The sequence below is a fragment of the Phocoena phocoena genome, chromosome 20 (assembly GCF_963924675.1).
Source record: "Phocoena phocoena chromosome 20, mPhoPho1.1, whole genome shotgun sequence".
Taxonomy (NCBI): Eukaryota; Metazoa; Chordata; class Mammalia; order Artiodactyla; family Phocoenidae; genus Phocoena; species Phocoena phocoena.
Genome location: NC_089238.1, coordinates 49,747,859 through 49,760,429, shown reverse-complemented (window position 1 = coordinate 49,760,429; position 12,571 = coordinate 49,747,859). Strand labels below are relative to the sequence as shown.

At 46.8% G+C, this 12,571-nt stretch overlaps 1 protein-coding gene across 1 annotated transcript in view; it reads right to left on the bottom strand.

The window, feature by feature from the left end:
- WWOX (WW domain containing oxidoreductase) overlaps positions 1 to 12,571 on the bottom strand; it is a 980,876-nt gene that overhangs the window by 900,203 nt on the left and 68,102 nt on the right. The window lies entirely within an intron of this gene.

Sequence of the window (12,571 nt, the reverse complement as noted above, 5' to 3'; positions counted from 1 at the left end):
GCCATGGCCGCTGAGCCTGCGCGTCCGGAGCCTGTGCTCCACAACGGGAGAGGCCACAACAGTGAGAGGCCCGCGTACCGCAAAAAAAAAAAAAAAAAAAAAAACCTGAAAAATCTGGGAGTTAGATCCGGTGTAAATTTTCCAGAACACCTGGCTCATATGGATCATACAAACTACCTGTTTAAGGGGAAGGCATTCCTCTTGCCCTTCAAACTGAGTAAGGAAGTAACTGCCTTCTAAAGAGATCTGAACCACTGTGACGCTACTTAAAGCGAGGTAAAGGAAGGACAAGAGATTTAGGTTCTGAAACTTGGAAAAAAGACCCTGTGTCATTCTCTTCTCTTTGGCAGATTAAGGTACCAATTTCTATTATGTCACTTCTCACCTTCTAATGAAACTAGTTCTGTAACCCTCCAAAGACCAGGAGTTCCCTGAGTGCAGGCTTCTCTTCTTCGCATCTGCTCAGCACCTCGTGCAAAGCTTGGGATAACTCAGCCACGTTCTAAGGGTGGGATGGACCGACAAATCCATGGACCTCCAAGCCAAGAGCATCTTTTGCTACTAGGTTGCCTTGAAGCTTTACTCTAAGCAACAGCCCTAATTAAGAAGTAACTCAGCAAACTATTATATATAGAGTGGCGAACAACAAGGTCCTACTGGATAGCACAGGGAACTATATTCAAAATCCTGTAATAAACCATAATGGAAAAGAATATGAGAAAGAATATACATGTAATATCTGAATCACTGTGCTGTACACCAAAAACTAACACAACGTTGTAAATCAACTCTACTTCAATTGAAAAAAAGAAGTAACTCAAAGAATAAAAACTAATGTAAAGGGTGTTTCTTGGGAGGTGACAGAATAGTTCGGTATCCTGATCGTGACGGTACTTATGCAAACCTCTATATTTAACAGAACTACACACACACACACACACACACAAGCACATGTAAAAACTGGTTAAATATGAATAAACTCTTTAGTTTATAATTATGTACCAATGTCAATTTCCTAGATTTGATCATTCTAATATGGTTATATAAGATGTTGTTATTGGGGGAAGCTGGGTGACGGTCAGGTACCCAGGAACTCTCCGTATTAGTCTTTGCAACGTCTATGAGAATCCAAAATTATTTTTAAATTAAAAAAAAAAATTTTAAGTAGAAAATGCCAACAAGTCAAAGGACATAAATTTTCAGGTTAAACTGTGAGTTCTAACCATTAGGGATTTGTGAGAAAGACACCAAATTTGTTTTTTTTCTCTCTCTCTCTCTGTTGCTAACCCTTTAGATCAGTACCATTCAATAAAACTAATGAAAGTCACACGTGTAATTTAAATTTTCTAGTAGTCAAGTCAAAAAAAAGGGTAAAAAGAAACAAGTGAGGTGAACTTTAATATTTTAACCCAGTGTCTAACATATCATCTCAGCATGGAATCAATATAAAAAACACTAATAAAATATTTTACCTTTTTATACTATGTCTTCAAAATCTGATAGGTATTTTATTTCACACTTACAGATCATTTCAACCTGGACCAGGCACATTTCAAGCCCTCAACTGCCATATGCGGCCCCTGGCTACCATACTGGACATCTCCACTCTAGATACCACCTATAAGTGGCTGTGAAAAGTCACTTCGAGCTGCTTTCTTACTTACACTTTTTATTTCCTTTGGATGAATGGTTATCTCCAGCATTTTATGCCTACTTGGTGGTGGCAGTGTACACCACTTGAGGGTAATAGATCTAAAGGAGTGCCGTCTACTGATGAGTTTCTAGACATACACTTATTTTAAAATAACACACACCCCCACCGCCAAAATCACAGTTCAACTTGAAAAAGTTTTCTGGATGTGAAATTTTTTCTGCACTGTGACATATTCCTGGGGACAGTGGCGGGTCCTTTCTATCCAGGTCATCATAGAATGAAGGCAGAGTCTCATTAGCTGTAAGGAGTTTGGGGGTGGTGGGCAGGAGGGTCTCTGATGCCTTCCCTGTTCCCTTATGATTCAAAGTTGCATTAAACACAGAATATCAGTTAAATAACTAAAAAAACCCTTGAAGTAACCAGAAGGAAGTCCTGAGGGCTGCTCTCTGCGAGTCTAATTGTCCACCTCCTGTCACTCCCGTGGCAGGTGTGCACCCCCTGCACCTAGAGGTTACATGTGGCTCTGGCCCAGGGAACGTGAGCAGCTGCAACAGCGTCACCCTGAGCATGAGTCTGAAGGGCAGTGCACGGTCAGCACGCCTTTCTCTTCCTCTGTCACAACACCCAGAGACGCGAGTCGACTCCGGTTGGCTAAGCGAGGTCCCATCTAGCACAGCCTTCCCAGCAACTCACGATGGAAATGTCATTGGAACGAGAAATAAACCTCAGCTGTTTTAATACCCTGAGATTTTGAGGTCGTTTGTTATTACGGTCTAGCTTGGCCTGTCCTAACACATCATTCAATTGTCGATTCCCTACGCGTGACATCAACTATTCCATCCAGGGTCTCTCCCTGAGTACTTGGGCCTTATCGTATCTGCTATATAACCCAGGCTGGGTTTTACAGTGGTTTCATTACCAACCATAAAAACTGTAACAGTGGAACTGTATAAACAAACCAAACAGTGTTTTTACTGTAAAACATGAATGTAATATAAATATTTGTCTTTGCCTTCTCTCAGCATCTGTAATGAGAGCAGAAAATTCATGCCATATGTTTATAGTATGAAGGGGGAAGAAGAAAAAAAGATCTCAGTGATTCATCCATGCGGGTGCTGGCTAAGCTGGTTAGTATTTTTAATTCATCCATTTTCTTTCACAGATAAATTCTCCACAAATCCTAAAACGCTTACGATCGTTAGTTGCCAAATTCATGACTGCTCCTACAGGAGGGTCCTTGCTAAGGAGAACATGAATGTGGGGCTATGAGGTCAGCTTCTCTGACAAGATGAGAAACTGTGGAGTGAATGAGGACTGTGGCCTCTCCCCAGCCCGGCTCCACAAATTTGCATATGAAATAACCTCTCTGAACACTTGAAAAGACTCGCCCTACCTCTAGCTGGAAGTGCACCTGGACACGTGGGGTCCTGAGAGCTCCTGCTTTTTTTGCATCCTCACAGGGAGAAGCACCGAGCACGTTAAGTGGCTCCTGCCTCCGATTGGGTGGGAGCGGGGTTACGGCCCCTGCCGAGGTGTGTGCCAAGCACACGATCCAGCTTCGCACGCAGGGAGCAACGAGGAACGTTTTTATTTCAGAGCCGTAATGGAGTCCTTGATGTGAAGGTGCTGAAGCCTGCCCGGAGTGTCTGTGCAGCCTTCTAGGATGCCAGCCGAGGGGCACAGAGAATGGTTTAATTTCCTCCAAATTGGCTCACGGACCAGAGGTTTCTGGAAACTGTCACTGTCCCACAGAATCCAATACCACAGCAAGAAAGCTCTGTTTGAACACAGAGCAAACATACCCGGACAAGGCTCTGTCTGGCACAGAGGAGGCCGGCCCCTCGTGGGCACAAGAGCTGTTGGCGGGAATAGGGGAAACAGGAAGGCCTTGATGGGCTAGAGCCCAGGATAGGCAAGGCACAGAGAGGTAACCTCCAGAAGCTCTCGGCACGGTGAGCAGCGCCAGTGAATGGAACCTAGTGCGGGCCACAAGCCGGGCACTGCCACCTCACTTAATCTTGACAAGCGCCCTATGCAGGGAAGCAGTTAGCTTGAGAGGCACGTGGAGGAGAGCCTGGACTGAGAATACTCACTGCCAGCAGATGGAGAGCCAGGATTCCTACCTAGGTCGGGCTGATTCCAAAATCTGGGCTGGCGACCATGAACTCGGCAGCTGGAGTCAAAGAAAAACCCTCATATTTCTAACCAGCTGGTCTAACACCTTCCAACAGTGATGAGAAACACAGGTACTGGGTCTGCTCCTACCCAAGTATTACTGAGCCTGGACCGTCAACCAGGTCCTGCCCTCCTCCTCCGAGTTGAGCGTTGATATTATTAATTTACGTGTCTGTCAACACACCTATACTCCCTGAGGGCAAGCACAACATCTTAGGTACCTATACAGGCTCACCGTCTAGTGGGATGCTTGGCATGTAATAAAGTTCCGACAGATGTCTGTTGCTTAAATAAGGGGACCTTCAGCCAACAATCAATGTGTGATGTGATCAGCGCTGTGATGCATATGCATGTTTAAAAACCAAAACGTGGACTTTAAGCTCCTTGAAGTCAGGAACGTTTGCTTTCTTTGTCACTGCCACGTCACTCAGAGAAAGGGGCTGCTAACAATTTGCTGAGGGAAGGGAGGGGAGGGAGGGAAGGTGGGCAGGAGAGGGGGAAAAGCAGTCCAGGAAAGCTCTAGGGGAAAGACACCAGTGGGCAGAGACTCACTGCATACAGAGGCATCAGGTGGACGACCTTGGCTGAGGTCACCCCAAGCAGAGGAAGTCTTCTGTGACAAGACAGAGGGAGACGGGAGGGTTCAGGAAAAGCTATGAGGTCGGTATAATTGGGAAAAGGAAGAGAATGGTCGGAGATGAACTTGGACAGGTAGGCAGGGGCCAGACCACACAGGGACCCCAAATTTTTTTTTTAATCCTGTACAGCACACACTAGGTACCTGGGTACCGTTCTACATATCCAGGTACCATCCTAAGCGCTTTATGTGCAAGACCTCAGCTAATTTTCACAACCTTGTGACTCCGGTACTATTAGCATTCCCATGTTACAGATGAAGAAACCGAGGCAACAGGAAGTGAAGGGCACCTGGTTTGTAAAGGGAAGAAATAGGATTCAAACTCGAGCAGACCAGAGCCCAAGGCTGTTGCTTACACCCATATGACATATCTTACAGATCAATCCTTTTAGCCCAATTAAGTTAGCAAGTTTTAGCACCCCTTCCCAAGAAGGTGCCTGGCACTGAATAAGGATACACTGAGCCTAAAGGAATCCTTTCCAGTAGCCGTCACGTTGATCAGGTAGGCTATTTACTCTTGTTAAATAAAGTCTTTATATACCCCAGTCTGTCTGCTTATAAATTTAAAATATATTCTATCGCTTTTTAAAAATCTATATTTAATTATACAGCATCAGTGAAATTTCACTTGGGGAACGATAATCTAACATAAGTGAATGCTTCCAATAGAAAAAGCTGTAATTTAAAATAAATTACTGTGTTAGGGAAAAAAATTTACTCTCTTCGTAGAAAAACAATTACTATCTGGTATTAGGTACCCCACGCAATTAGAAAATCACACCAATAGCAAAGAACCAAATAAACACCCCAAATTCCTCCTCTCTCCATGTAGCTTTCACTGGTGATCCCAGACACCAAGTGTGTGTAGCAGGCTCTGGTCCGAGTTTCATTAAGCCTTAAAATCAATTAAGCCACGGATTGGAACAATCATTCCTCCTTTGCAAAGTATTGATATTTTTTTCTTGGCCGCTTTAGGGCTTTTCCAGCACTCACAGGGAGATTTATGTTAGACAATTTCTTTCTGATTAAAACAAATCATAGCTCAACATTTCTAATTTCCTCCTTTCTAAGCAAGAAATGATCAGAGAACTCTGAAAACAGTGATCAAACCCATCGTGCAGAGGCTGGCACTAAAAACCTCCATAAAAACACTCCAGAGACTAGTTCTCTCCCGCTTCTCCCCCTCCCCCTCCCCCCTCCCCCCTCCCCCTCCCCCCTCCCGTTTGGTTTGTGTGTCTTTCTCTGTACATCTGTTCCACCCCACCCCCACTCTGGCTCTGTTTTTCTCTGTCTCTCTCTCTCTCTCCAGCTCATCTCTCTTTCAGTAAGCGTCTGTCTTTGACAGGTTTCAGGGCAATTACTTATTAACCGAAAGGCAAAGGGATGTTAGAAGCAAAGCCCACCCCAGCTGGTTTTCTGACCTAAGTAATAGGAAAAAGAAGGTTTCTATATCTACCTCCAAAGGCATCACCCGAGGCCTTTAATTTTTAGGGAAGTTACTGATTTAGGACTTCCCTGGTGGTCCAGTGGTTAAGAATCCACCTGTCAACGCGGGGACACAAGTTCGAGCCCTGGCCCGGGAAGATCCCACATGCCGCAGAGCAACTAAGCCCGTGCGCCACATCTACTGAGCCTGCGCTCTAGAGCCCACGAGCCACAACTACTGAGCCCGTGTGCCTAGGGCCGTGCTCCTCAACAAGAGAAGCGACCGCAATGAGAAGCCCGCACACAGCAACAAAGCGTAGTCCCCGCTCACCGCGACTAGAGAAAGCCCGCATGCAACAACTTAGACCCAACACAGCCAAAAATAAATAAATAAAAATTAAAATAAATTTTAAATCAATTATTTTTTAAAAAAACAAGAAGTTACTGATTTCTGGGCAACCTTCTCTCTCTCGATCACATACACTCTCCAAGTAGAGACCAGAAGGCTCCTGGATGTACCCACAAGCCCTTCCACGGACTCCTTGGGCTGTGCCTTTCCAGCTGATCCACTTTTCCATCCTTCAAAATCAAGTTGATTTGTGAGCCAGCTGCCACTTCTCCAGAACAGCGAGGGGAGCTGGCCAACTGAGAAGGCCCAAACCGGGGCTAGTGATTTTCAAAGAACCGGGACGCGAGGCGCTTCACACCACGTCCCATGAACGAGTCCGTCTTCAACAAGCCAGCAGGTAGCTGAAGAATTGCGGGGAATTCAGCGGCACCAACACGAAAATCGACTGACACAGCTGAGCAATCCAGATAAATATTCTGGTTATGTGTACCTTCTGCTTTTCCAGAAGCAGACCAACCCAAGCATCCCTTCCCACAGTGATAGGGTACTGCCTCCCGGGTTCTAGCCCAAGGCTCAACGGTCAACCTTCAGTCATTCACCCAACAAACACTTACTCAGTCCCTCCTAACGGCCACGCAATGTGCAACACACCGGGGAAATACCGAGAGGAACACAGCAGGCAAGGCTTCCGTCCTCCTGCAGCAGGTCATCTCTTCTGCTTATTTGCTGTGTGGGCTTAGACAAGTTCCTCAACTTCTCTGTGCCTCATTTCATCTGAAAATAGGATTCATACTATTACCTACCTCACGGGGTTGTCATAAAAATGAACTGGATTCAGGCATTTAAAGTGTTCCACACCGTGGCTGGCACACAATGCCACTACTACCATTACTACTATTATAGCATCCTCATTCTCATCATCATGATCAAAAGAAGGAGGAGAATTAAACTAGCCGCCCAACTGAGCATGAGGTGTTGGGTGCTTCTATTCCTGTCTTACAGGCAATTCTGTGTTCTTTTTAAACACATACACACATTTTTTTTCCACAGTAGGCAAATGGGCAGTATGACACTTTGTCTCAAAAGAAGGCATCACTTGGGCTCCCCTGGTGGCGCAGTGGTTGAGAGTCCGCCTGCCGATGCGGGTTCGTGCCCCGGTCCTGGAAGATCCCATATGCCGCGGAGCGGCTGGGCCCGTGAGCCGCGGCCGCTGAGCCTGCGCATCCGGAGCCTGTGCTCCGCAACGGGAGAGGCCACCACAGTGAGAGGCCCATGTACCGCAAAAAAAAAAAAAAAAGGCATCACTGCCTAAGTAACACTGGATGGGTGAGTTACCCTCTCTGTGCCTCAGTTTTCCCACCTGTCAAGTGGGAGAGTTAAACTGGATGATCTCAGAAAGTCCTTTTCCATCCCCAAATGCTACCGCTTTACAAACACAGTCTACCCAAATGTGATCCTGTAATTCAAAACTTTCCCTGAAAAACAAACGACTTCACTAATTCGTGTCTGAATTTTCCATTATAACACTTGCATAAACTGGCTCATATCTTTGCAGGATCCCCTAAAAGTAATGGCTAAAAGAGTTATGTCAAACCCAGTGGCTCATATATGACTAAAAAGAACTTTATTTTTTTCACAGATGCCTTATAGTAACGTAGAATTATTCCTGCTTTTCTATGATGTCTCTGAAAAACTGTCTGTGTTGGCAGGTCTGCAAGGAGGCCAGCAAGCCCACGATAGCACTTTGATCACTAATGTCACTGCCACGTGCCCCACCATCTCCTCCAATATTGCAGATTTACCCAGGGCTGAAAATAAACATTTAACCAGCTCTCCCTCGTCCACGTTCACAGACCAGACAAGCCGTGAACCATCCCAAACAGAAGGCAATTCTGAATGACCACTGTTTAGCTCTGAACGGCATTCTAAGAATTCTGGGTAGATTTCACACTGGGGAGGGTCTGGCTCAGCCTAACATCAAGAATGCATTTCTGTTCCTCAAGTACACAGCACTATCCATAAGAGGGGGGATCTGGAAGCTTCCGGGCGGTGGGAGAAATCACACGAAAGGAAGGGTCTCTGGAACAGAAACTCCACAAAAGATCTGGAGTCACGGTTAGTTTTGCAACTCTCGAAGGAATGGAGACAACCTTGGGCTGGAGTCTGGCCGGGCTTCTGTGGGAACGAAAACAGCAAGTTCTTAAAAGGAAAAATTAGGAGACGACCCAGAACTACAGGGACGAAGGCCGGTGTCAGGCTCAATCTGCCCCATCAGAAGCCAGACTTGACCTCTTCGTCATCAAGCCAAGCCAGGCCCAGACACCCATGGGTGGCCTGCTCAGGTTACTGGGGTAACCGCACCTGAGAGGGCTGCTCAGACGTCCCAATTTCCCTCCTTGCTGATGCCTGCTCTCCTGGTATAATTATTATGACTCTGTGACTCTCCGCATTTCCTGGTCTGAAGAATAAACGGTCACCCTACTCCTGAGAGAGGGCTGCGGGTAAGTAAACACGTTTTGCTCTATTTTCACAGAGTTTGAGATGGAGGAACGTGTACCCCACAATCTGTGAAAGGTTCTCAGAGCAGGAAAAGTTGGAAGGGATGATTATCCTTCTCCTTTGGGATTCAGTTCATGGACTTAAATGTCGGAAAACAAGCAAGTGTATTCAGCATCCTTCTCAGCCTTTCCAGCTCAGAACTGCCACTTTAACCATGGCTTACCCAGAGCACAGCTCACGTGTCTCCCGGCCTCCACACTCCCTCTCTGATTCAGCCTGAGCATCTGTCTTTCTGCATCGCTATGTGTGGACTGCATCACCCCCATGGGGATCCTTCAGTGGCTGCCAGGACCGAGGGAAGAAAGCCCATTCTCCTAAAAGGACAGAATCCAAGGTCTTCAATGGTCTGGTTTCAAAAGGCAGGTTCCGGCCTCCAGAGACACCCGCATCCCACTCCAGCCAAAGCTGACCATGCGCCGCTCCCAGCACACGCTTCCATGCTCTGCTCGTGTCCTTCCTTCCACTGGAATGTGCCCTCACCACCGGGGCTGACTGCAGCCTGCCAACACTGCCTTCTTCAAGGATCCTGCTTTGAAGCACGTGGGAAAAGCATCTTTCGTGAGTCCTAAGACCACCACGCTTCCCATGCTCACCGGGTCCCAGAACGGGTTACAGTTTGGCGGTATCGCCTCACCTGTCAAGTCCTTGAGGGCAATGATAATACAGTTAAGTCCCCTACACACAAACGAGTTCCATTTCGAGAGCGCGTTCGTAAGTCCAACACAGTTAGCCTAGTACCCAGCTAACACAATCGGCTATACACCGCGGTGTTTACGCTGGCTTCCGGACACCCTGGGCTTGAAATAAAGACACTGTACTACCGTACTCTATACAGTCCTGCAAATTTCACAGAAGCACAGCCGCCTGTAGAGGACGCACGCACGTGACAATGTACGCCAGGCACGTGAACTAACTTACGCATCTTTGAAAGCTCTCAACTTGTATGTAGGGGACTTACTATATTCTAAACTGACATATATCACCCGTTACACACAATAGATGTTTAATACATATTTATACAATTTTCTTAAGCAGTCTAAAAATTTCTGGGTTAGTTGGTGAACGAGCTTGTAAGAACACCTGATTGGTAAACAGAGGTAAAAATCTGTACCTGCCCTTTTATTTAAAAAAAAAAAAAGATCAAACAGCATGAGAATTGCAGAGCAGCAGTCAGCATCTCTTGGAGGGACTGTGAGACACAGAGTGCTGGACTCCACCTCCAGAATTTCTGATCCAGGAGGTCTCCAGTGGGGCCCAAGAATTTGCATTTCTAAGAGGTTCTCAGGTGATGCTGACAGCGTGGGTCAGGGACCATGCTTTGAATAGCACCGTGTAAATTTCTGCCCCACTGGAAATAGGGATTAATCAATGAAACACCATTCAGATCTTTACAGATGTGCCCTATCCTTCCCTGCCTTAAAAACAGCACCCTCCCAGCCCCCCTTTTCATTTTTGTCTGCATATTGCTCACAATTTGATGGAGATTTCAAGCATCCTGTAATTCATCAACGAATTCTCTCCTGGCTACACATTCCAAGTAATTAAAGTTCAGTAATAACTTATTCTTTCTGCTCCAGCACCTGCATTTCATGTGTTTATATTTTCCCAGAGTCATAAATCTGAAGGGCTGTCAAAGTGCCATAATATTAGTGCAATAATCAAAGTTATTTAGTCCCTCTCAATAAACAACAACAAAGCCATTACAAAGATGCACTGAAGTTTCTTCCAGCCACTCAGTTTACAGATCGCATTGTGGCTGAAACAATTAGAATCTGAGAACTGCCAGGTAAATGAGGGCAGTGTTCTTCATTTAAAAGGAGACTCTGCACTTTGCACTGATGCCTTAACTCCAGGGAAGGCCCAGTGGGTCCAGGCTCTGCATCTGGTACCTGCTGAAGGGGACCAAAGCAGACGGGATTCTCCCCAGCTGCTAAAGCCCTACCATGTGCATCCCAAACTCCAATAATAAAAGAGGGACACAGGTTGCAAAGAAATGAGGGGCCAGCCTCACTGCCAACTTTTAGTAACCTGATGCCTTCAATAACTTTGGATTTATTATTTAGGAAATTTGAGGGATGTGAGTGTTAGGTGGGTTCTGATGAGAAGGCAGCCCAGTGGAACTCGGAAGGCAGAATCAGGGCCAGTGGGTGGAAGACGCTTGGAGGAAGATTCTCGCTTCGGTATTAGGGAGAGCTTTCTAATTAAGAGGTGCACAGAAATAGGATGGGCTGTCTTGGGAGGGAGGAGTTTACCCATCCCTGGAAGAGTGTAAGTGAATGCCGGGTGAGCTCTGTTCAGTGATGCTGTTTAACTGGTCTGCACATTGGGAAAAGGTTGGGGACCTGGATGGTTGACGCCACCCTAAGAACTTAGGATTCCCTGCGTTTAAGAGGCAATCGCTGGGTGAGTCCTCACGCCTCGTCCTTGGAACTTACTGTCCAGTTTCTGTCTGAGATCCTTCTCCCCTGAGGCCATGACCCCTGTGTTTGTTACCCAATGCTATGTCACCCCTCTCCCCAAAGTGCAGTGGCTTAAGACAGTAAGCATTTGGTTTTTCAGTAAGATTCTATAGGTCAGGAATTGGGATGGCTCTGACTCGAGATCTCTGTTGAGGGTGCCACTGATCTGTCAGCCGCAGTCACCTGCAGGCTTGACGAGCTCAGAGGAGTCTAGGAGGGCTCACTCGAGAGGCTTGTCGCATGGGGCTCGGTTCCTTATCACACGGGCTCCCCTCAGGGACGCCTGAGCATCCTCCCAGCATGGCAGCTGGCTTCCGCGCAGTGAGTGATCCAGGACAGCAAGCGAGAAGGAAGCCACCGGCCTTTGAAGACCCTTCCTGGAAGTCATACTCTGTCAATTCAGTCACCTTCTACTCGTGAAGACTGAGTCACTAAGACGAGCCCACGCTTGAGGGGATGAGAATCAGGCTCCGCCTCCGAAAGGGAGGCGTAGCGAAGAATGCGTGGACAGATTTTAAAACTACCACAGCACTTCTAAGGTCTTCAAGATCAGTCACATCTGCACCCCCCAGCTGGCTAAGGGGCAGGGGCTAGTTCCAGGTGAGCGCCCCAGGTACACAGAGTTGGTTCTGCCAATCCCACGTCTCTCTGGCACTAACCACGGCCTCTGCGGACCCCAGCCAGCTCCGCACCGGGACGTGGGCTCCGGGGATACAGACAGCCACCTCCCCACCCTGCCCTCACGCCCTAGGGACAGAAGGAGCCCCCGGTTCCTCACCCCGGCTCATCTCAGTATTACCTGACACAGTGATGGGAAGATGGAGAGAGGCTCGGCTGTTTCCTGGGACTCTGATCATTTATATATATTTTTAAAAAAAGGTATAAGAGGAAACACATTTTCCCACAAGATTTCTGAGAGTATTTGTCTAATTTAGGGATCTGTGTTGAACAACTAACCCTCTCCTGAAACTACCAATTTTTTTTTTTTTCTGAGTCTTTACTACATGCCGGGTTCTGTACAAGAGAGTATATTCGTTACTTCAGTTCAACCTGATGAACGCTGAGGGCCACTGTCAGCACCATTTCCATGCTGCAGGTAAATAAACCAAGGTTCAAAGACATAACCAAATGTGCCCAGAGATACCCAGTGAGCACAGGATTCAATCCCAGGTCTGTGTGACTCTAGGGCTGGAGCTCCCTCTACTCCTCTGGGCTGCCTGCCTATAAATTAAAGCTTAGTCTATTTTAAATATATGCTTAAAATAAACCTTAACCTTTTGTAGCGTGAGCTGCCCCATCCTGAGACTGGCTGC